The sequence below is a fragment of the Trachypithecus francoisi genome, unplaced genomic scaffold, assembly GCF_009764315.1.
Source record: "Trachypithecus francoisi isolate TF-2019V2 unplaced genomic scaffold, Tfra_2.0 Lachesis_group0, whole genome shotgun sequence".
Lineage (NCBI taxonomy): Eukaryota > Metazoa > Chordata > Mammalia > Primates > Cercopithecidae > Trachypithecus > Trachypithecus francoisi.
The window spans coordinates 118,411,824-118,432,439 of record NW_022681453.1 but is presented as its reverse complement, the minus strand read 5'-3'; the positions used below and the strand labels follow the sequence as shown (position 1 = coordinate 118,432,439).

The following is a 20,616-nucleotide window of genomic DNA, read 5'->3' as shown; positions in this document are numbered from 1 at the left end:
TCTGAGCCTTCATTTCCTTACCTGTAAGTTGGCGATAACACTTCCCTAAGGAGGTGTAAGTCTTATAAAGACGCCAACAAAGCTCCAGTCTCTTAATTATGTCGCCTCAGGCAAGTTATTTAGCCGTTTGATTTGCGGATTCCTTACTTACAAGTTGGACCAGTTGTGGCTACTATCCGCAGTAGTCGAGGAATAGATAAGATAGGCAAAGCTCCGGCAACAGTGGCTGACCCTTGGCGGCTCAAGAGGACCTGATAATGGTCCTGCTAGCGAGCATGCCGTAGTGTAATGCGGTCGAGTTATGAAACTTTGGGAAAAGAGAGAACAAGGAAAGCGGGCGATCAGAGGCCCAGCCGCGAGACCTGCCCCGCTGGGGCCGCCAGTCTGCACCGCGACGCCCCGGGACCCGGCACCGCCTCGCTCCACCCCTGCGAATCCGGGGCGAATCCGGGCGGAGAGTTCCTGGCGGCCGCGCAGCGCAGAGCACCCTCCCGCCCGCCTCCCTCCCATTGAGCTCCAGCTGTGCCAGTGGCACGCGAGCCCGGAGAGTCCGCCGCCAACGCGCAGGTGCTAGCAGCCCCTTCGCCCTGCAGGTAGGAGCCGCGCCGAGACCCGGATCACCGGGCGCCTGTGGGAGCCGGGTTTCCACTGCCTTCGCCCTCAGTCCCTCCTGCCTCCCAACCCGGTCAACTGGCCGCTCCCCGCCCAACTTGGACGGGACTTAAGTGAGTGAGTCGGCAGCGGACTCCCCGGCGATCCCCAAGGGCCTCCCCTGCACGGCTTCGGGTGGAATTCCTGCAGGGTGAAAGCTGACAACTCTGGCACGCACTTTTGCCGCGCGGACGGCTGCCTGGAGCGCAGAGCCGCGCAGGCTCCAGGCTGAAGCCCGGGAGTCCTCTGCAGGATGCACCGCCCCGCCGGCGCGGGGCTTCGGGTGCAGTGTGTGTGGTGTCCCCAGGTCATCCGGGCGCCCTTGGTTCGGGTGCGCGGTGGCATGACTGGGCTGGTGGGGGCGATGGGACCAGCATCCCGTACCAACCAGGAAGTGCCGCGTCCCAAGGCTTCGAGCCCAGCCCTCAGAGCACTGTCCCGGGGGTGTGGTCACAGCCGCGGGTGTCCGCGGCTCCCGCCATGTGATGTGACCACTCGGAGGCGGGGCGAGGGGGCCGGGGGCGAGCAGCAGGGCGTGTGTAAAGGGTGTTGTTCGTCACAGTACGATTCAAGGTGTTTGGGACCTAGGGCTCAGATCCAGGAGTGCGGTCCTCCAAGCCTTCCATAGGATTTTGTGACGCCCTTGAGAACCGCCCTTGTAGACTCAGTCCTGAACTACCGCCACGCCTGTATTTGCTCCTCCTCATCTGGGATTATTGCCTTCTTTACTTCCTCTGTGAAGCACTAAATACGAGTAGCTTTTTAAGAACAGACCACAACAGTTTCTTCGTTTGACTATCACTAAGTCTGTCTCCAGAATGGGAAGCTCCGTTAACTTTATCAGCCAGCCCTGCCAATTTTAGTTAAGATAAGCCTTTGTGGGCCTCCAAAGACCTCTGAGAGACTAGGTACCCAGAGACCTCTGAGGTATGTTGAATGGTTTAATTCGTGGTGTTGCAATTAAAACTTAAAGAAGGAAAGGAATCTGCCATTTGAACTGTTAACAGACACCACATTTATACACTGCCTATTTGAATAAGAATCTCTTTTGATATTAAATGTTTTGTGACACACAAGTGAATTTGTACACAGTCTTTTAGCTTGAATTTGTAGACAGCCTTTAAATGTTGTTTGGGGATCTTTGGGCTAATCGTATAAGCGCCCAGTCTGGCTTCTCAAGAACCAGTACAGTTAACAATCCATATAAAAAGTTGGAATGCTGCCTGGGCGCGGTGACGCACTCCTGTAATCCCAGCACTTTGGGAGGCTGAGGCGGGCGGATCACCTGAGGTTAGGAGTTCGAGACCAGCGTGGCCAACATGGTGAAACCCCGCCTCTACTAAAAATACAAAAATTAGCCGAGCGTGGTGGTACACACCTGTAATCCCAGCTACTCGGGAGGCTGAGGCAGGAGAATCGCTTGAACCCGGGAGGCGGAGGTTGCAGTGAGCCAAGATGGTGCCATTGCACTCCAGCCTGGCTGAAAGGGCGAGAATCTGTCTCAAAACAAAACAAAACAAAACAAAATGAATGCTAAGGCTTTCAGGAAAAAGTGTCTTTACAATGTTTGTCCCTGATGACAGAATAATTATGAACTATAGTAAGTGCTGTACAATGCTCATTTAGGTTTGTAGACTTACTTATAACTAGGTGGTGGGGAACCCTGCTTCTTGAAAGTTGTATGATTACTTAGTGTTTCTTAATTAAAAACATAGTTACAAATTTTATTTACCTTTAACTCTTACAGGGTTTTTAATTTATTTTTGTTCCGAAGGAAAAGTAGGACTGTCATTTTTTTTAAAAAAAAAACTTCAAATTTTATTTTAGATACGGGGGTACATGTGCAGGTTTGTTACACGGACATGTAGCATGAAGCTGAGGTTGGGGGTACAACTGATCCCATCACCCAGGTAGTGAGCATAGTACCTGATAATTTTTTAACTTTTGCTGTTCTTCCTCCCTCCCACCTCTAGTAGTTCCCAGTGTCTATTGTTGCCATCTCTATATCCATAAGTGTCCAATGTTTACCTTATACTTTTTTTTTTTTTTTTTTTGAGACAGAGTCTCACTCTGTCTCCCAGGCTGGAGTGCAGTGGCACGATCTCGGCTCACTTCAAGCTCCGCCTCCCGGGTTCACACCATTCTTCTGCCTCAGCCTCCCCAGCAGCTGTAGTACCTTCCACTTATTAGTGAAAACATGTGATGTTTGATTTTCTGTTCCTGCCTTAATTTGCTTAGGATAATGCCCTCCATCCGCATCCATGTTGCTACAAAGGACATGATTGTGTTATTTTTTATTGCTGCATGGTATTCTATGATGCATATGGACCACATTTTCTCTTATCCGGTCCGCAGTTGATGGGCATCTAGGTTGACTCCATTTGCTATTGTGAATAGTGCTGTGGTGAACATATGAATGTGTGTGTGTTTTTGGTAGAACAACTTATTTTCTTTTGGATATATACGCAGTAATGGGGCTGCAGGGTTGAATGGTAGTTCTGTTTTGAGTTCTTTGAGAAATCTGCAACTGCTTTCCACAGTGGCTGAAATAATTTACGTTCCAACCAACAGTATATAAATGTTCTCTTACAGGATTTAAAAAAATTTTTTTTCCTTTTAATTTCACTTCTGTTGTGGTAAAATATGCACAACATAAAATTTACCATTTTAGCCCTTTTTAAGTGTACATGTAGTGGCATTAAATACATTCACATTGTTGTGCTACTGTCATCACCATCCATCCACAAGACTCTTCATCTTTCTTACAGGGCTTTAATAACATTTTAATGATAATGGTTGTGTTGCAGGCTTTAGTTTTATCACTAAGCAAGGTTTGAGTTCCTTCTCATAGCTTTAGAGAAATGTACCTTTTAAACTTTTTTTTTTTGAGGCAGGGTCTCACTCTGTTGCCCAGGTTGGAGTGTAGTGGCACAACAGTCTTGACCTCCCAGGCTCAAGTGATACTCCCATCTCAGTTTCTGAGTAGCTGGAACTATAGGTGTGCATCACCACCCTTGGCCAGTTTTGTTTGTTTGTTTGTTTTGTAGAGATGAGGTCTCACTGTGTTGGTAGGGCTGGTCTTGAATAACTGGGCTCCAGCAATCCTCCCATTTCGGCTTCCCCAAGTGTTGGATTACAGGCATGAGCTACCATACCCAGCCAAGAAATGCACTTTTAAAAGAGAAAAGGTAAAAAGCCATAGCCAGACTGTTTAACAAATCTTATCTACAGCAGGAAAGGCCTAATACGTTACTGTTTGAGAATAAACTTGTGATGTATTTAAACTTTTGTCTAAGGGTATTGTGAGGTTTAGCTATCAAGAGGAAGGAACACGTAAGGCAGTTATTGTTGTTGATCATTTCCTCTCCTGAGTATCTATCAGAAAAATGGCAATTGTCAGTGTTGTTGTCTTTAGCAGTGCAATAGTACCTATCTAAATTATGCTTGAACTCAGGTAATGTTGCCTTCTTAGTAACTAAAGGCAGTGTTGATCAAACTTGAAACTACATGTAGCAATTTCCTGTCCATCCCAGGTATTTACTAAAGATTGATACTACGGGACCCAACACATAAGATATGTCTCTTTAAACTTGTAGTTAGGTTGAGTCATTGTGTTCACAAGAAAAGCTGTAACTCTGCAAGGTTTGGTTTTATGTTTATGATCCTTTAAGTCTGAGCACCACAAAATAAAATGTATTTGCTGAGGGAGTGCGGTTAAAAGTTGTCGCAGGGTTAAAATGAGAAACATGTAAACCTAACTTTCCCATAAGCCTGTGACATTTCTGGTTACAAAGAGAATCATACAAATCACATCTTATGCTTCAGTGGGAACACATTCCAGTGTGTTAGTTTCCCTAAATTCACACTGCAGTGTAAAATCTGGACCCCAGCTGTTTTAGTGCTGGGTTATTAAGCAAAAGTGTATGTTATATAAGCGTTTCATAGTGTCACAGGTTTTTTTCTATTGCAAAACTTTCTTAATTTTTAAATTTATTAAGCAAACATTACAGCGACAGAATAAAATCAATTATTTATTTAATAAACACATGGTGTTTACTTTGTGCCTTGCATTTGTCTAAGCATTTTACAAACATGAATACATTTAACCCTCAAAACAACCCTGTAAAGTAGGTAATCTTATTATGGCCATTTTATTTATGTATTTATGTTTGTTTTATTGTATTTTATTTTGTAGAGATGGGGTCTTGCTATGTTGCCCAGGCTAGTTTCAAACTTCTGGGTTCAAATAGTCCTCCTATCTTAGCCTCGAAAAGTGCTGGGATTCACAGGTATGAGCCACTGTGCCTGGCCTATGCCCATTTTATAGATGAGGCAGTTTGAGTCATAGTGAGATCCCACAACTAGCACATGGCAGAGCTGGGGATCCATCTCCGGCAGCTTGCACCCACAGTTTTGACATTGCTGTCTGTTTAGAAAAAAACATAACCTGTGATTCCATCCTCCTAACAAACTTTCTTTTTAAGGTTTTTTGATTCCCATTTTGTCTGTGTTCTTTGACGTAATCGCAATTATAGTGCAACTCAGACAATCTGTTCAAGTCCTTTATTTTTCGGAAGAAGAAGTTAAGGTGGAACATGGGTATGTCCAAGGGTAGAAGCACTGGGGCAGGGTCCTGGAGATCCTCTGCTGGGCCAGGCCTTAACTCCCTGATTGTGAGGAGATTGGGCCAGGGATCCTGGGAGAGTCTGGGAGGCCAGGGCTGTGTTTGGGAGGAGTTGGGTGTTATTTGCCAATCCAGAGGGAAGCATTTCAATATTTTAATGATTGTTATGACCATACTAGAGCTAATCTGCTAAATAAGGGCCCACGTTATGGCCGACTGGGTCATGGGAGGTCTTGCTTCCTAGGGCTCCAGAATCCTGGATTGCTTCCCCCGTTGCTGCTAATGCCCATGACCCTCAGCTCCCCTCTGGATGAGGGCAAGATTTTATTCTGTACTCAATCATTTTTTGAACTTTTTGGATCTAGAGTTGGGAACCTTTTGGAAGCCTCTGACGCACAAAAGAAAATCAGCCAAAATCAACATGGAAATAAAAATAACTTGGTTTAGTCAGTTCTTTTGTTAAGAAAGAGAGAGACACTTCTAAGGCCGTAAACTTATGAACTTTATATTAAGAACAGGAAAATAAGAGTTGAGAATTTAGCAATGATCTTTTTCAAAGTACGCTTTTACAGATGGCACATTTAGATGAAGGCGAATAGGATATAAGAAAGGGGATCTTATAACACGGGAAAAAGGAAAGCCGTAGAAAGGGAGGGGAGAAGCAAGTGCAGAGACGAGGCATTGGCAGAGGGCCATAGATAGGAAGCGTGGAGCTAATACCTTTGTCAGTTCTTTACAAAAAGCCTGCGTCTCAGTGTGTTACCACTGGACGATGCCTTCAAAATATCATAAGCAGTTGCAAATGATCTTTCCTTTGGTTTATCTTGATGGGATCTTAATGTTTAAACGGTTGCTAATCAACAAAGCATGTGGACAATAAGATACAAGGGAACTCTTGGCCCCTGATTGGGATCTTCATAACAGTCTAGTCTAGTTTGGTTTATGCCGCTTTCCATGGGTGGATTTTGTATGTAGTGTGATATTAGAATCACTGGATTTGCCGTTATTTTTTCTATTGACTGTCTTCCCTGTGAGAGGGCAAGGTTCTTGAGGTCACAGACTGTGTTTTTGTCATTTTTGTGTCTCCAGTGTCCATTGTAGTGTACAATAGATGTGAGCTGAATGATAGGGTACATGGATGAAGGGAGAAGGTGTAATCCATTTTATTAAACATACATAGGTAGTTCCAGAAAATAAGTCTTTATAATTAATGTTTTACTTATTTATTTGCTCCGTGGTGCCATTTAACTATTCTTAAAAATAAAATGTGTAGATGTGGAATGGACAGTCTGTGGCATTTTGCGTAAATAGCTGTACTCACTTCATTGATCTTTTTCTGCCCAAGTTCTGATGAAGGAGTCCTTTGAAATAAAGAGTTTGAGTAGGTAGCCATGGGTTGGGATTGGAGATTCATGACTTGGAGCAGAAAAACATTTCCAGATGTGTAGGGCAGTGGTTCTCTGAAGATGCAGACCCAAAAGTGAGAAATTTAACCAAAGGAGCTAAGAATAGGGAAAAAAATGAAGATGAAGTTTTAGATACTGTTTTTTAAGTGTCACCATTATTCCTGCTTTGGAGTAAGAAGTAAGGTAGGAGTACAGAATTGGGGGATGAAGTATATTTTTGGCACTAACATCCCTGTGATGTTAAAACTATTTTTAAAAGATAATAAATACCCACACCTCTGACTTACTAATTATTTTACTAAATGTATTGCTCTCTATGCTAAGTTATTTATGTCTATTATTTCTATATGGTGAAAATACTGTACCTACTGCACATCTTCCCCAAACTGCATGTTCTAGTGATATCATGTTGGTAACTTAGAAGTGGCCATGGTAGGAATTTCTTTTTTTGAGACAGGGTTTCACTCTTGTTGCCCAGGCAGGAGTGCAATGGTGCAATCTCGGCTCACTGCAACTTCCACCTCCCAGATTCAAGCGATTCTCCTGCCTCAGCCTCCCAAGTAACTGGGATTACAGGTGCATACCACCACGCCCGGCTTATTTTGTATTTCTAGTAGAGACAGGGTTTCACCATGTTGGCCAGGCTGGTCTCGAACTCCTGACCTCGTGATCCTTGGCCTTCCAGGAATATTTACACTGTGGAAATTGGCACACACTACAGTTAGGGTTTCTCCTCCACCCCAACCTGGTTGCTAAGCATTTGTCAGCACACCACTGGCTTTGCCCAAGGGGGATATCCAAGCTTCTCCACCCCCCTCTTTCTTTCTCATTATGACCAAAGAGATTTGTCGGGCAGTTTTCTTTCAACTGTCACAGTGATTCTGAATTTGGGGATGTGGTTGAGGGGAAAGGAATACACATAGTTACGCTATGTTCTTATCTCTTTGTGCCTTTTATCTGGTCTGGTACAGGTCTCAATTGGATTCAATTTAACCCTTGATTCTATCCTTTTGTAGAGATAGAATTCTCCCTGCAACCTCCTGAAGAGCTGGCCTTCCCTCCTTCTCCATCACAGTAGTTCCAAGGTCTGGCTAAACAAAATCACCTGGGAACTTCTTAAAATACAAACTTCCAAGTTCTATCACATATGTAATAAATTTAGATTCTTGAGGAATGGGACTCAAAGTAGTATTTTGTAAGTTCTCTTGGGAGTTTGATGATCACCCCATGTGCCTTCTGGGCCTCTCTTGTGGGCTCTTGTTCTCCAGCCCTGGCACCTGTGTACCTTGCTTAGAATCAGGTCATTTGGGCTGCTGGACCCCGGCCACATTGTATGGTAGCCTTGATTTTTATGTTTGTACTCAAATTCTGATCCTGTGAAACTTGGTAATCAGGGGCCACTCTTTGCCCCATTGGCCTGTCATTCATACCAGAGCCTGATTTTTCGTGCTCAGTTCTTTGGAGCCTGGGTTTCTAACTAGGGAGGCAGCTAGTGTGTTGCAGGGAGACTATCAGAGGAGTCAGGTGTGCTAAGTTTCATTTCCACTTTAGCATCTGTGTAACCTCGATAAACTTGTTTTTCACCTTTCAGAACTACAGTTGCCTATCTCCAGAGTTTGTTAGGAAGGTTGTTTCTAGAACACATCAAGCTTTGTTCCATCTTAGGGCCTTTGAATCATGCTATTCCCTCTGCCTGGAGCACACTTCTCCTAAGCCTTTGCGTGGATTGCTTCTTTTTTGTCATTTGGATCAATGACAAAATGGTCAAATGTTATCTCCTTGGAAAGGTTTTCCCTGACCATTGAAAGCTGCCTCACCTCACAGTCCACATTGCATTGCTTGCTACCTGATCCTGTTCCAGCCTTTTACCTAGGGTTATTCTCATGCTAGCATTTACCACCATCTGAAATTCTTTTTCTTTTCTCGTTTTCTTGCTTACTGGGTTTTCTACGCAAGAACTTAAGCTTTACGAGAGTAGGGACTTGCCTGACACATAGTAGGTGCTCACTAACTACTTGTTGAATGACTGCCTTTCCAAGTTATTATATAAATATATGATGTTAGTGTGAACCTTGGTTCCCAAGTGATTCATTTGTTTTCCTAATTGTTCTTTTCTGACCTCACAGATGTTGCTGTTTTTATGACAATGATTCATTGCTGAGATATTACTGCAATTTGGAGCAAAATGCTGCTCTCAACTGATGAGAAATAAAATCTGTAGCTTTCTATGTGAATGCCTCCTTTCATTTTCAGAGAGCTTGCAAACACTTGTTTCAGTTGCATCTATTTGTCATGTGGGTGTATAATCTGCGATAGAATGGATCAATTAAACATAACATAAATGAGACTGATTTGGGGAAACTCCTGTTTCCTGCCTTTTTTGAGTTCTACCAGGGGTGGTTTTTGGTAGCGTCATGGGGACTAGGGAAATGTGTATCACTTTGTAAGAGAGGCAGTCCATAGGCTGGGCATGGTGGCTCACGCCTGTCATCCCAACATTTTGGAAGGCTGAGGCAGGTGGATCACTTGAGGTCAGGAGTTCAAGGCCAGCCTGACCAACACGGTGAAACCTCATCTCTGCTAAAAATACAAAAATTAGCCGCGTGTGGTGGTGAGTGCCTGTAATCCTAGCTACTTGGGAGGCTGAGGCAGGAGAATTGCTTGAACTTAGGAGGCGGAGGTTACAGTGAGCTGAGATCGTGCCATAGCACTCCAGCCTGGGTGACAGAGCAAGACTCTGTCTCAAAACAAAAACAAAGAAGTAACAAAAAGAAAGGCATGCCAGAAACGCATGTTGGATATGTTCATCCTATCTGATCTCACCAGATACACGGGGTAGGTTTGACTAACGGTGAAGTAATTTTTGCAGATCCATTGCCTGGAAGGCCAATAAGGTTGGCAGTGAAAGCTTTCATCCTGTATTTGCAATAGGCCCTTTTCAGGATGGTGTTGAAGAATTTATCAAGCACAGAGTCTTTTTGGTGCTAACACAGTACTAGGCCTAGGCTACTGAGTCTAAAATGTGGTTCCAGCCCCACAGTTTATAGTCTAATGCAGTCACCCAAAGGCAGGACTGAATTGTGCAGCAGAATCCTGCCAGGCCACCTGAAATGGGCTGCCTTTTATAATGATTCTATGTTCCAGTTTTCCTTGATAGTGATTTTCAAACTGCTTTGTTTCAGGGCAGTGCAGTGTTGTGAATGTTTGTCTTCTTCAAATTCATTTGTTGAAATCCTCACCCCAAGGGGTGATGGTATTAGGAAGTGAGGCCTTTGGGAGGTGATTAGGCCACAGTGGCTCTGCCCTCATCAATGAGATTAGTGCCTTTATAAAAGAGGCCAGAGAGGGACCTCTGACTCTCTTCACTAAGTGAGGGGTTAGTGAAAAGGCAGCCACTGGGGAAGCAGGCTTTCACCAGACACCAAATCTGCAAGCACCTGGATCTTGGACTTCCCAGCCCCCAGAACTGTGAGAAGTAAGTTTCTGTTGTTTATAAGCCACCTAGTCTGTAGTATTTTGTTATAACAGCCTGAATGGACTAAGACAGGTGGGCTGGCATTGGAGTAGAGATTGGGTCCAGGGATGTAGACAGCAGAATTCTGGAGCATCTCTAAACACCACATTCAATCAGAGCATCTTATTTAGAAAATGTACTATCGTATATTTGCCTTTTAAAAATTATGTTTGGGCTGGGCACGTTCACTCATGACTGTAATCTCAGCACTTTGGAAGGCCAAGGTGGGTGGATCACTTGAGGTCAGGAGTTTGAGACCAGCCTGGCCAACATGGTGAAACCCCATCTCTACTAAAAATACAAAAATTAGCCAGGTGTGGTGGTGCACACCTTTATTCTCAGCTACTTGGGAGGCTGAGTTAGGACAATTGCTTGAACCAGGGAGACGGAGGTTGCAGTCAGCTGAGATCGCATCACTACGCTCTGGCCTGGGCAACAAAGTGAGACTCCATCTAAAAATTAAATTTAAAAAAAAAAAGTAAAAATTATGTTTGTTTCAGATTTGCAGAAAAGTTGTGACGCTATTACAGCGAGCTTCAAAGGAGTACACAGTTTCCTCTATTATTAACATCTCACATTGGTATGTGATACATTTGTTATAATTAATGAACCAATATAGACGCATTATTAAGTAAAACCCATACTTTATTTAGATGTTCTCCCATGTCCTTTTTCTATTCCAGTATCTTGCCCAGGATACCATGCTACATTTCATAGTTGTGTCTCCTTGGGCTTCCTTGGTTATCATGGTTGCTCAGACTTTCCTTGTTTTTGATGACCCTGATAGTTTTGAGGGGTACCGGTTAGGTATTCTGTAGAATGTCCCTCAGTTGGGATTTTTATGATGTTTTTCTCAAGATTAGATTGGGATTATGGGTTTGGGGAGGGACAGGACAGAGGTAAAATACCATACTTATCACATCTTATCAAGGGCACATACTATCAGCATGATTCATCACTGGTGATGTCCACTTTGATCACCTAACTGAGGTTGTGTGTGTAAGGTTTTCCATTGTAAGGTTACGTTTTTCCTCCCTCTACACACTGTACTCTTTGGAAAGAAGTCACTGTGCACAACCCATATTTTTGGGAGTTATGTTCTACCTCCTAGAGAGGGGAAAATGTCCTAAAAAGATTTCATACCCTTTACTTCCTTTAACGTTATAGATTTTCTGTTGTATGTCATTAATTTTGGTTTAAAATAGAAAAGTAGTACACTTAGGTGGCCTTGTTTCGTTTCTGTGCTAGTTCACAAACACAGAAACACTTTAGAAAGACTTTTTAGTTGCAGACAAGTCCCTCTTTTTTTTTTTTTTTTTTTTTTTTTTTTTTTTTAGATGGAGTCTCACTCTGTTGCCCAGGGCTCACTGCAACCTCTGCCTCCCAGGTTCAAGCAATTCTCATGCTTTAGCCTCCTGAGTAGCTGCAATTACAGGCGCACGTCACCATCCCTGGCTAATTTTTGTATTTTTAGTAGAGACAGGGTTTCACCATGTTGGTCAGGCTGGTCTTGAACTCCTGACTTCGTGATCCACCTGCCTCGGCCTCCCAAAGTGCTGGGATTACAGGCGTGAACCACCATGCCCAGCCTGAGTCCCTCTTTTTTAATGAAAGTTGTGGGCAGACAATTATGCTTAGAGACCAGATAAATCTGGTCAAAGGGACCAGAATGATACCCCTGAATCAGGTGTTGGTTAGTGGCTTAGTGTGCGGTGGGCTTCCCATGAAGCCTTTGTGCTCTGATGCCTGACCGAGGACACAGTCCTCCTAAAAAAGAGTGTGAGGCCCATCGCAGCATGGCTGACTCTAATGGCCAAGTTCTCTTGGGCCTGTGTGTGGCTTAGCTCTTAGGACAGTCAGGTAATATGCCCAGAGCTGGACCTTGGGATCTGGCTAGACAGACCTGAAGAGTTTTCTGTTGCAATCAAATAAAGGACAATAATAGTAATTTGGAACATGTTGAGAAGTCATTGTTGTAATTAAGCACAAGTTAAGCATACATAATAAGCACTTCACATAATTGATTAGAATTATTTTAACACAACCAAAGCAAAATTCAAAAATTCCAAAGCAAAAATTCAATTCTCAATCTTTCTCTCTCTCTTTCTCATGCCAGTGACCGTTATTGACACTGTCTCCTGATTTCACCTAGAATTTATTTCTGAATTTATTTGATATTCTCTGAGCCATAGCACTTAATATGACTTCTATATAGCGAAAGCTTCCTTCTGCCTGATTTCCTAGGGCCAAGGACTCAAGGAGTCTGTAAAATTCGACCATAATTTAAAATTGGCCATATGTTCAATGAGTAGGAGAGTTGATGTGAAGCAAGGGAGGTATCACAGCCTCAGCCTAGACCCTTTGCTCTGTGCTGCAAAAATGGTTTAGAATTCCTTTAGTAGAGAATGTGTAAGTGACTGTCATTCACTGAGCACACTACCTTATCATTTAGTTCTGTATCCCACAGCATCTTAATCAGTTTACTTTGATCCTGTCCGACCCACTTTCCTGCCATTGCTGATTACATAATAGGACAATCTTACTTAAGTAGGGGTGAGTGTTACCTGGATTTTTTCCTTCCCTTTAATGTTCCTTTAGGTTTCACATTTTAAGGGTCAGTGACACTTAGCTGTTATCCATTGTTTCACAGATGAGTCATGGAAAATGGAAAATGAGTTTGAAAATTATCCTCACATGACAGCCATCATGAAACTTATAAGGAAAAATGGCACTTAGGGAGTAATAAGCCTCTAAAAATTTCTAAAGATTGAGGGGGAGAAAAACCATCAAAGAATTTAGCTGACTTCAGTCAGTTTTAAATAAGAGGCCCAAAATAAATAAGTGAGAAATTTGAAAACTTCATTCATATCAATACATGCCAGCTTTTTTCACATTATTAGCATATTTGCATATATTTTGGTCAAAAGCTGCTTACTTGAAAATATGTATTCAGAAGAAAAATGTCCATAATATGCTGTAGTTTTTTTTTTTTTTTTTTTTAAAGACAACCTTCTAAGTTTGCCTCTGAAACTATCCTGAGAGCAACTACCCTCTGGGGATTTATGGTCTAGTGCTGTGGTTCTCACACTCCACTGTGCACCAGAATCCCTGGAGGGCTCAGGAGAGTACAGAATGCTGGGCCTCACCCTAGAGTTTCTGATTCAGTAGGTCTGGGCTGGGCAGAGAATTTGCGTTTCTAACAAGCTCCCAGATAATGCTGATGCTGCTGGTTTGGGGACTGCGATTTGAGAATCACTGATCTAATGGTTTAGCTGACACAACAGTAAACATAATTCAAAGATTAAATGCTGTGAAATAAGTACAAGTAACATGCAATGGGAAACAGGGTGTGGAGAAGTGGGGTAAATGATGAATGATCAACTAAACATCAGAGAAACCATATGGAAGCAGAAAGATTAAGCATGATCGTGAAGCCTTGGCAGGTAGGGCCTTTTGGTGATGACACTCTCCTGTTGGGAGGGAGAGTGCAGAATGTATATGGGAGTGGGAGTGTAGCCTAGCACAGGAGGAGAGTAGGGGTGGTGTGAAGGGAGGAACAACCATGAACAGGTAGAATTAAGAATGAGAGGGCTGGAAAGTTAAACTAACATGTTCTTGGTTTTTGGAGTTTGGCAGCAAAGGAAAAGCATGATCAGAGCTATGCTTAAGAAGGGCAGCTCTGGCATTGCAACAGATGGTGCAGGAAGAGAAAGAGTGATTTTGGGAGAATCAGTTAGGAATTATTGAGGCAGCCCCGCCCAGAAGCAAGGATAGGCTGGAGAAGAGCATGAAGGTGGGAGGGATACAGTCATGGGATGCATCTGTAAAAGAAGCCACACATTTGGTAGTTGATTGGTTCCTGAAAATGAGAGAGGGAAGAGTCAAGGTGAGAGTGAGCATTCAAAGTCTGAATTGTTGATGATGAGTGTTGGTGGTGGCTGGATCTCTCAGAACAAATAATTGGATAAGAAAAAGAACCTCCTGGGCCTTGGTTTCTTCAGGAGAGGAGTGGACTAGATACTCTTAAAGGTTTCTTTGTAATTGTAATGAAGGGTTTGAGGGTTTTTGTTGTCTGAAATATGATAGAACATAGTTACACAAAAAGTTAATGGCTTATGTATAACAGGCACTCGTATGTTTGTGGATTAGTTGATCCATGACAATCATTAGCTCTGAAATAGTCACATCTGCAAATAGTTTTCTTCCTCGGCTCTTCATTTTGCTATGGTTTTCTTAGTATGTTGACTTACTCTTCCTCCCATTTTATAAATTATGAATATCAACCTTTTTTGATATGTGCTCTATGTATATATTTTAACAAGTACAGCAGATAATTTAAACATCTTTTTGGCTGTTTCTTACATCATAATAATCACACCATATATGGAGATATTTATACACAACTCTGTCTTTCCCACCGGGTCATAAAATCCTTTTGGGTAAGGGACATATCTTACTCATTTTTGTCTTCCTCACTGCACTCATGGTCAATACTTATAAAAAGTGGCCAGCAAATGTTTGAGGAACTGGATTGAATCATTGAGTAAGAGTAAATTACTGTCTGTTCTTTTGGGAGAGACAAATGTCTCAGACAATAAAGAGTAAGAGTTTAAAGGGAAATGGAAGTCCATATATCCTAGGAGGTAGAAAGAGAAAACACATTTCATTCAGTAGACTCTTAGAACTGGGATAGACATATTCATGGACACTTTAGGGACTAGAAGCAGAAGCCTATAAAAAGTAGCACAGTGGTTAGCTCTATCCTAAGTTAGCCATTGAAAACCTTGGGCCAGACCTTTCCATGCTGGGCCTCAATTTTCTCCTTTGTAATATTGAGGTTATACTAAATTACAAAGTTTTAGAACTCTCTAAACACCCTTTTGGGAAGAATTCTAAGCAGAGGGAACAGCATGAGTAAAACACAAGAGATAGGTAAGAGTATGTGTGTTCTTTGTGACTGGTTGTGACATGCTAGGAAATTAAGCAGGAAGGGCAGGTGGAGGTGTTGTTTCAGAGAGCCAAGATAAGGAGTCTGGACCCATCCTATGATGATAGGTGGTGTCTTATGCAGATATTTGTGCCAAGTGGTTTAATTGGGGATGGCATCCAGGGAGCACGGGTGAAGGACCAGAGACAGTCATCTAGGGAAGGAGGCAATAGTAATACAAGGAGACATTATTGGAGTGCCATTGCTATAGGCAGATGATTGCTTTATTCCAAGAGATCATCTGAGAAGTTTTATGAAATGCACTCAGCACAGTTTATGTAGAGAAAAGAGAGAGGCTTTTATCTATATTTCTTGTTTCGCATTGAATAAAAGCAGCCCCACTTCTGGATTGCACATGTATGACTGCCAGGTTCCCATGGGCGACACATGAAGCAGCAACAGAGGAGTCTAGGGGTGAGTGGGCTTGTCAGTTTGCACTTGTGTGAAGCTGGTTAAATTCTTCATGGAACTGGCTGCAATGGCAATGCTTGAAGAAGAAGCAAGTTTGAGAGGATTTGAAGTAGTCCATAAAAGGAGGCCAATACAGGGAGCTATTGAGAGATTTTAAACAAAGGAACACCTAATCAGAATGATATAATGGTATGCTTGTAAGTGTTTAACAACCAGCTCTCCAGAAAATGTGCGTGCACATATGTCTATTATAAATTGTTCTGATACAAAAGCTGTGTAGCACACAATTTACAAGTAGTAATAAAATGCTCTTTATCATTAAATCGATATAGCTAATTGATTTAGACAGATTTCTGTTGGTTTTTGTTGAACTCTTATCCATAGCCTAGTCATGGTTACAGCTGATGAAAGAGTATATTGATTTTTTCTTTTTACATTATTGTGTAATTTGAAAGTGAAGCAGCAGAGGTGTATCCCAAAACTTTACTTGTTCAGGAAACGTCTTCCTTATGAATTGGCCAGTACTTTTTCTTAATATTAGAAGAATATTTCCTCAATTTTTTGTTTTATTCACAATGTAACTACTACAAGCACCAGGCATTTTATTAATATTTTCTCTATCACCTCCTTAGGCCTAGACAATTAGCAAAACAGAAATGATGTGATTATAGTGTTCGTCAATTTCAGTATGAAACTACCCTCATCATGGCCAGTATCAAGTTACAGGGAATTGGGAAAAGATGCACAGTAGCAGCACAACACAACATTGTCTAGTCTTTTCACATCCAGTAGTCTCTCCTCATCTAAGGGGGATATGCTCCAAGACTCCCAATGGACGCCTGACACCTCAAATAGTACTGAACCCTATACACACTATGATTTTTTTTCCTATACATACATACATATGATAAAATGTAGTGTATAAATTAGGTACAGGAAGAGATTAACAATAACTAATAACAAAATAGAACAGTCATAATGATATACTATAATAAAATTTACATGAATGTGAGCTCTCTTTTTTTCTATCTCTCAAAATACCTTGTACTGTACTCTTCTTCTTTTTTTTTTTTTTTGAGATGGATTCTTGCTCCCATCATGTAGGCTGGAGTGCAGTGGCATGATCTCGGCTCACCACAGCCTTCACCTCCCAGGTTCAAGCGATTCTCCTTCCTCAGCCTCCCGAGTAGCTGGGATTATAGGCATGCGCCATCACGCCTGGCTAATTTTTATATTTTTAATAGGGACGGGGTTTTGCCATGTTGGCCAGGCTGGTCTCAAACTCGTGATCTCAGGTGATCCACCCACCTCAGCCTCCCAAAATGCTGCGATTGTAGGTGTGAGTCACCGTGCCCAGCCCCTTCTTGTGATGATGTGAGATGATAAAATGCCTGTGTGAAGACGAAATGAGGCGAATGACCTAGGCATTGTGACATAAATGGAAAATGCCAGAAATAAACAATTCATGTTATAAATTGTGCACCATTCTGAGTAATGTGATGAAATCTTGCACTCCCCCATTCCATCCTGCCAGGATTGCCAGTCACTCGGTAGCCATCTCTGTTACCACATTAACTGTGGTTTTATCAGTATCACAGTGCTTATGTTCAAGTAACTGTATTTTACTTAATAATGGCTACAAAGTCCAAAAGTAGTGATATAATATTTTCGAACCATGGTTGACTGCAGGTAACTGAAATTTTAGTTACATGAAACTACAGATAAGCGGGGACTGCACTACAGATAAAATAGGCATAAGTATCCTCAAGACAATAGATATTACTAAAATGAAGAAAAATAATAAAGAAGTGATAAACTGAGAACTTTTGCTTTAATATAATTTATTTTATTGTAAGTTTATATAATTTAATTTTTAATAATTGCTGTGTTTAACAACTGACTCACAAAATTGCTGAATATTTCCCAGTCTTGATGAAAATTTCCCAGTCTGCTCTCAGAAGCCTATATGAGCCAGCCCAGAACACCACTGGAGTTATAATTTTAGAAGATTACCTTGGTAGCTGTCTGTAGAAATGTTTTGTAGGGGAACTACAGTAGGGGTCAGAAGTAGGAGACAGATTATGAAATGTCTTCGGACTCTGCCAGCGTGAGGGTTCAAATGATGTCTGGTCGGTGGAGATCATGCAGATTTCACTGGTTTGTGTTCCCACATGGATCTGTAGGACCTTCAGTGAAAGTCTCCTCCAGGTATTCCTGGAGGTATCTTGGCATTGTCTCACATGTGTTTTGAGAGCCCCACTCCCTTGGGGGGTCTTCAGCTTTTGCTTCCTTGTTGATGACCATGGGCCAAAGGGCTCTGTGGGTGAGGCTCTACTGCAGCCATAGCTGGTGTCCTCCTGAAGAGGACTTATGCCAAAAAGAGTCACATGCCAGGCCTTGTTTTTTCAAGTTTGCAAATCTAGGGGAGAGGGGGGGCTCTAGAAAAATGCTGGAACCTGGTATGTGCCCTGCAGAAACATCCTTGACTCCCTTTGTCACCAGGAGCCTAATTTTACTGTGTTTTTCTGTGACTCATAGAGGCAGGGGGCAAAGACATTCCTCTCCACTTCTTCCTGCAGCTGCTTGCTGCATCAGCCTCAGCCAGTCTGGGGCTGGGCAGGGAAACAAACCCTCTTCCTTCTCTTGGTTTATCCCCTGGTTTGCTCAGAGAGACCTTTGTGTCTGAGGGCCCCTTCTCGCCTTGCAGATCAGCTGGTGCAGTACTGAATGCCTTATTGATGGCCAGGGGCCCCTGATCCATCTGCATTCCCAGAACGTATGAATCTCATTTGGGGGCCACCCAGCCCCCACTACTCTTAGTAGATGAAATAAGGTGGAATAGATAAGAGGCTGGAACTGGCCCCTGGGTGCATGATGGGGCCAATAACGGAGGTACAGGGTGCATAGGTGGCTGGGCTGTTAGACAGGGAAAAAGGATGGAATTGAGATGCAAGGTAGAAAAGCATGACTATGTTCAGTTTGGGAATTGAAGAAATAGGTACTGGTAGGACAGTTCAGAGGGCACTGGGCCTTCAGGAGAAAGAGAAGAAAGGAACGGTGGCATTGGGAGTAGTAAAGCTGTGGGTATGAATGAATGTCTGTGAGACTCGCCTCCCCATGAGGACATAGAATGAGAAGACACAGTTTACAGGTAGACTAGGTTGGGTTCAGAAGCCCAGAGAACACGAGTGTTTAAGGGATGGTGTTGGGAAAGGGAGCCAGGCCAGCCAGAGTGGAATGTTTGGGAACTCTGAAAGGAAGGAAATGGCATGAACAAAGGAGCTAGGGCACAACAGTGGTGACTCAACACTGGGAACACTTTAGCCCATTGTGTTTATGCGTATAGTTTCCCGAGTTTATCTTTTGAGGGTTATGATTATGTTAACCTCACTTCCCTTCCTCCCTCTTAAAAAAAAAAAAAAAAAAATGGAGTGAAAGACTCTTCAGTATCATGAATGGCCCCAGGTGAGGAAGACATCTGACACTTTTATATCATGTCAATACTTCGATGTAGCCTTTTATAGTCAGTGTGAGGAGAAAACAAATTTACTTGAAGCTAAAGGCATGGAAAGTGTCAGCTTTTTCCTGTTTGATGTTTCTTGTTGTGTTTTCCATATTAATCACTTCATTTTCCCCTTGGTCACGGGCCTGATATTTTTTTCCCCTACACATGTCAGCTGCCTAGTGTGTCACGCAGTTTTTCACTGTGATACAGAGACACAGTAGAGCTGGAGCTGGCAAGGTGACTGCCAGAAATGTGTGTCACTCTTGATGGTTATGTTCACGAGCATCCAGAAAGCCCAGTGCTCCTGAACTGAATTGCAGGCTTTGAAATGACCATGTGGTTTGCATTCAGCAAAAAACTAGACCCCAGACATGTGCAAGTGTTGTTGGTTTGGGGAAAATTAGATGGCTCCAACAAGAAAAGACAGAGCCTATCTAAAGAGATAGGCTAATGTGAGTTTTTTTTACAGCACAAATCTGTTGAATAAGTGGATTTGGATGTAACCACAGGCTTGCCATATGAAATCCTGTTCCATGGGAATTAAAGTTTGTGGCTTTGTGAAGGCATTTGTTGCAGACTATGAAAAGTTCTCGTATTCTTTTGCCAAAACATAAAAACATGGAGAAATACAAAAAAGCTTTTACTGTGGCCGTCTCCTCTAATTCTCTTAAACACTTACTGTGTCCCATGTACATAGCAGTGAAATTAAATACAGCTATTGCTGATAATGTAGCAACTTAGATGTAGAAGTCTACTGCTAAGGGAATAGGAAGACTAAAGAAAACAACTCTTACATGAGTTAGGAATTGTGTTTCACTACAAGTATCAGAGCCCCCAGGTAGTGGCTTCATTTCTCATGTATAAACAGTCCAGAAGAAGTCCGTTGAGAGCTGGCATGATGGCTCTAGAAGTCATCAGTCTCTAGAGCTCTCCAATCTGCCACTTCCAGGATGTGGCCCTTGTCTGAGATGGCTGCTGGGGCTCTCAATATCATATTTACATTACAGACAGAGAATGGAGGAAGAGGGGCATGCTAACTCCCTTTGCATCGACTCCCTCTCATAATTCCAGTACTCCCAATTACGTCTCATTGGCCAGAGCTTAGTAACATAGCCACACCTCGCTGTGCGTCTCTAAGTTATCATAAGTCTCATTTTTTGAAAAATTAACTCACAATCTTCTCTTCTCCTGGCCATTATTGCAAGAGATTGGGAGACAGCTAGTATAAGAGTGAGATTCTTTAGCGTCTTCCTGGATGATTCCATGCCAAGAGGTCTTCCTCTGTGTCCTCTTAACAGTAATAACTGCAACATCATGAATCAGTCAGGGTTTACCAGAGTTGCAGACTTAGTAGGTTACATGTATTAAGGGATTTATTATAAGGAATTGGCTTACTCAGTTGTGGGACTGGCTAAACAAGCTTGAAATCCACAGGGCAAGCAGTCAGGCAGGTAGACCATGAGCAGGCTGGAGCCCTGTGAGTGGAGCTGAAGCTTGGAGTCTCTGAATCCAGGGAGT

The 20,616-nt window shown here is 42.7% G+C and overlaps 1 protein-coding gene across 5 annotated transcripts in view; it reads left to right on the top strand.

Annotated features, from left to right (window-relative positions):
* Positions 1 to 454: 454 nt before the first annotated feature.
* PLD1 (phospholipase D1) overlaps positions 455 to 20,616 on the top strand; it is a 228,099-nt gene continuing 207,937 nt past the window's right edge. For 4 of the 5 annotated variants that reach the window (XM_033211717.1, XM_033211715.1, XM_033211716.1 and 1 more), the window contains exon 1: positions 455 to 593. The gene's annotated coding sequence lies outside the window, so the exon portion shown is untranslated. Of the gene's footprint in view, positions 594 to 1,461; positions 1,579 to 20,616 lie in introns of those variants that run through there. The other variant, XM_033211714.1, reaches the window with a different exon arrangement.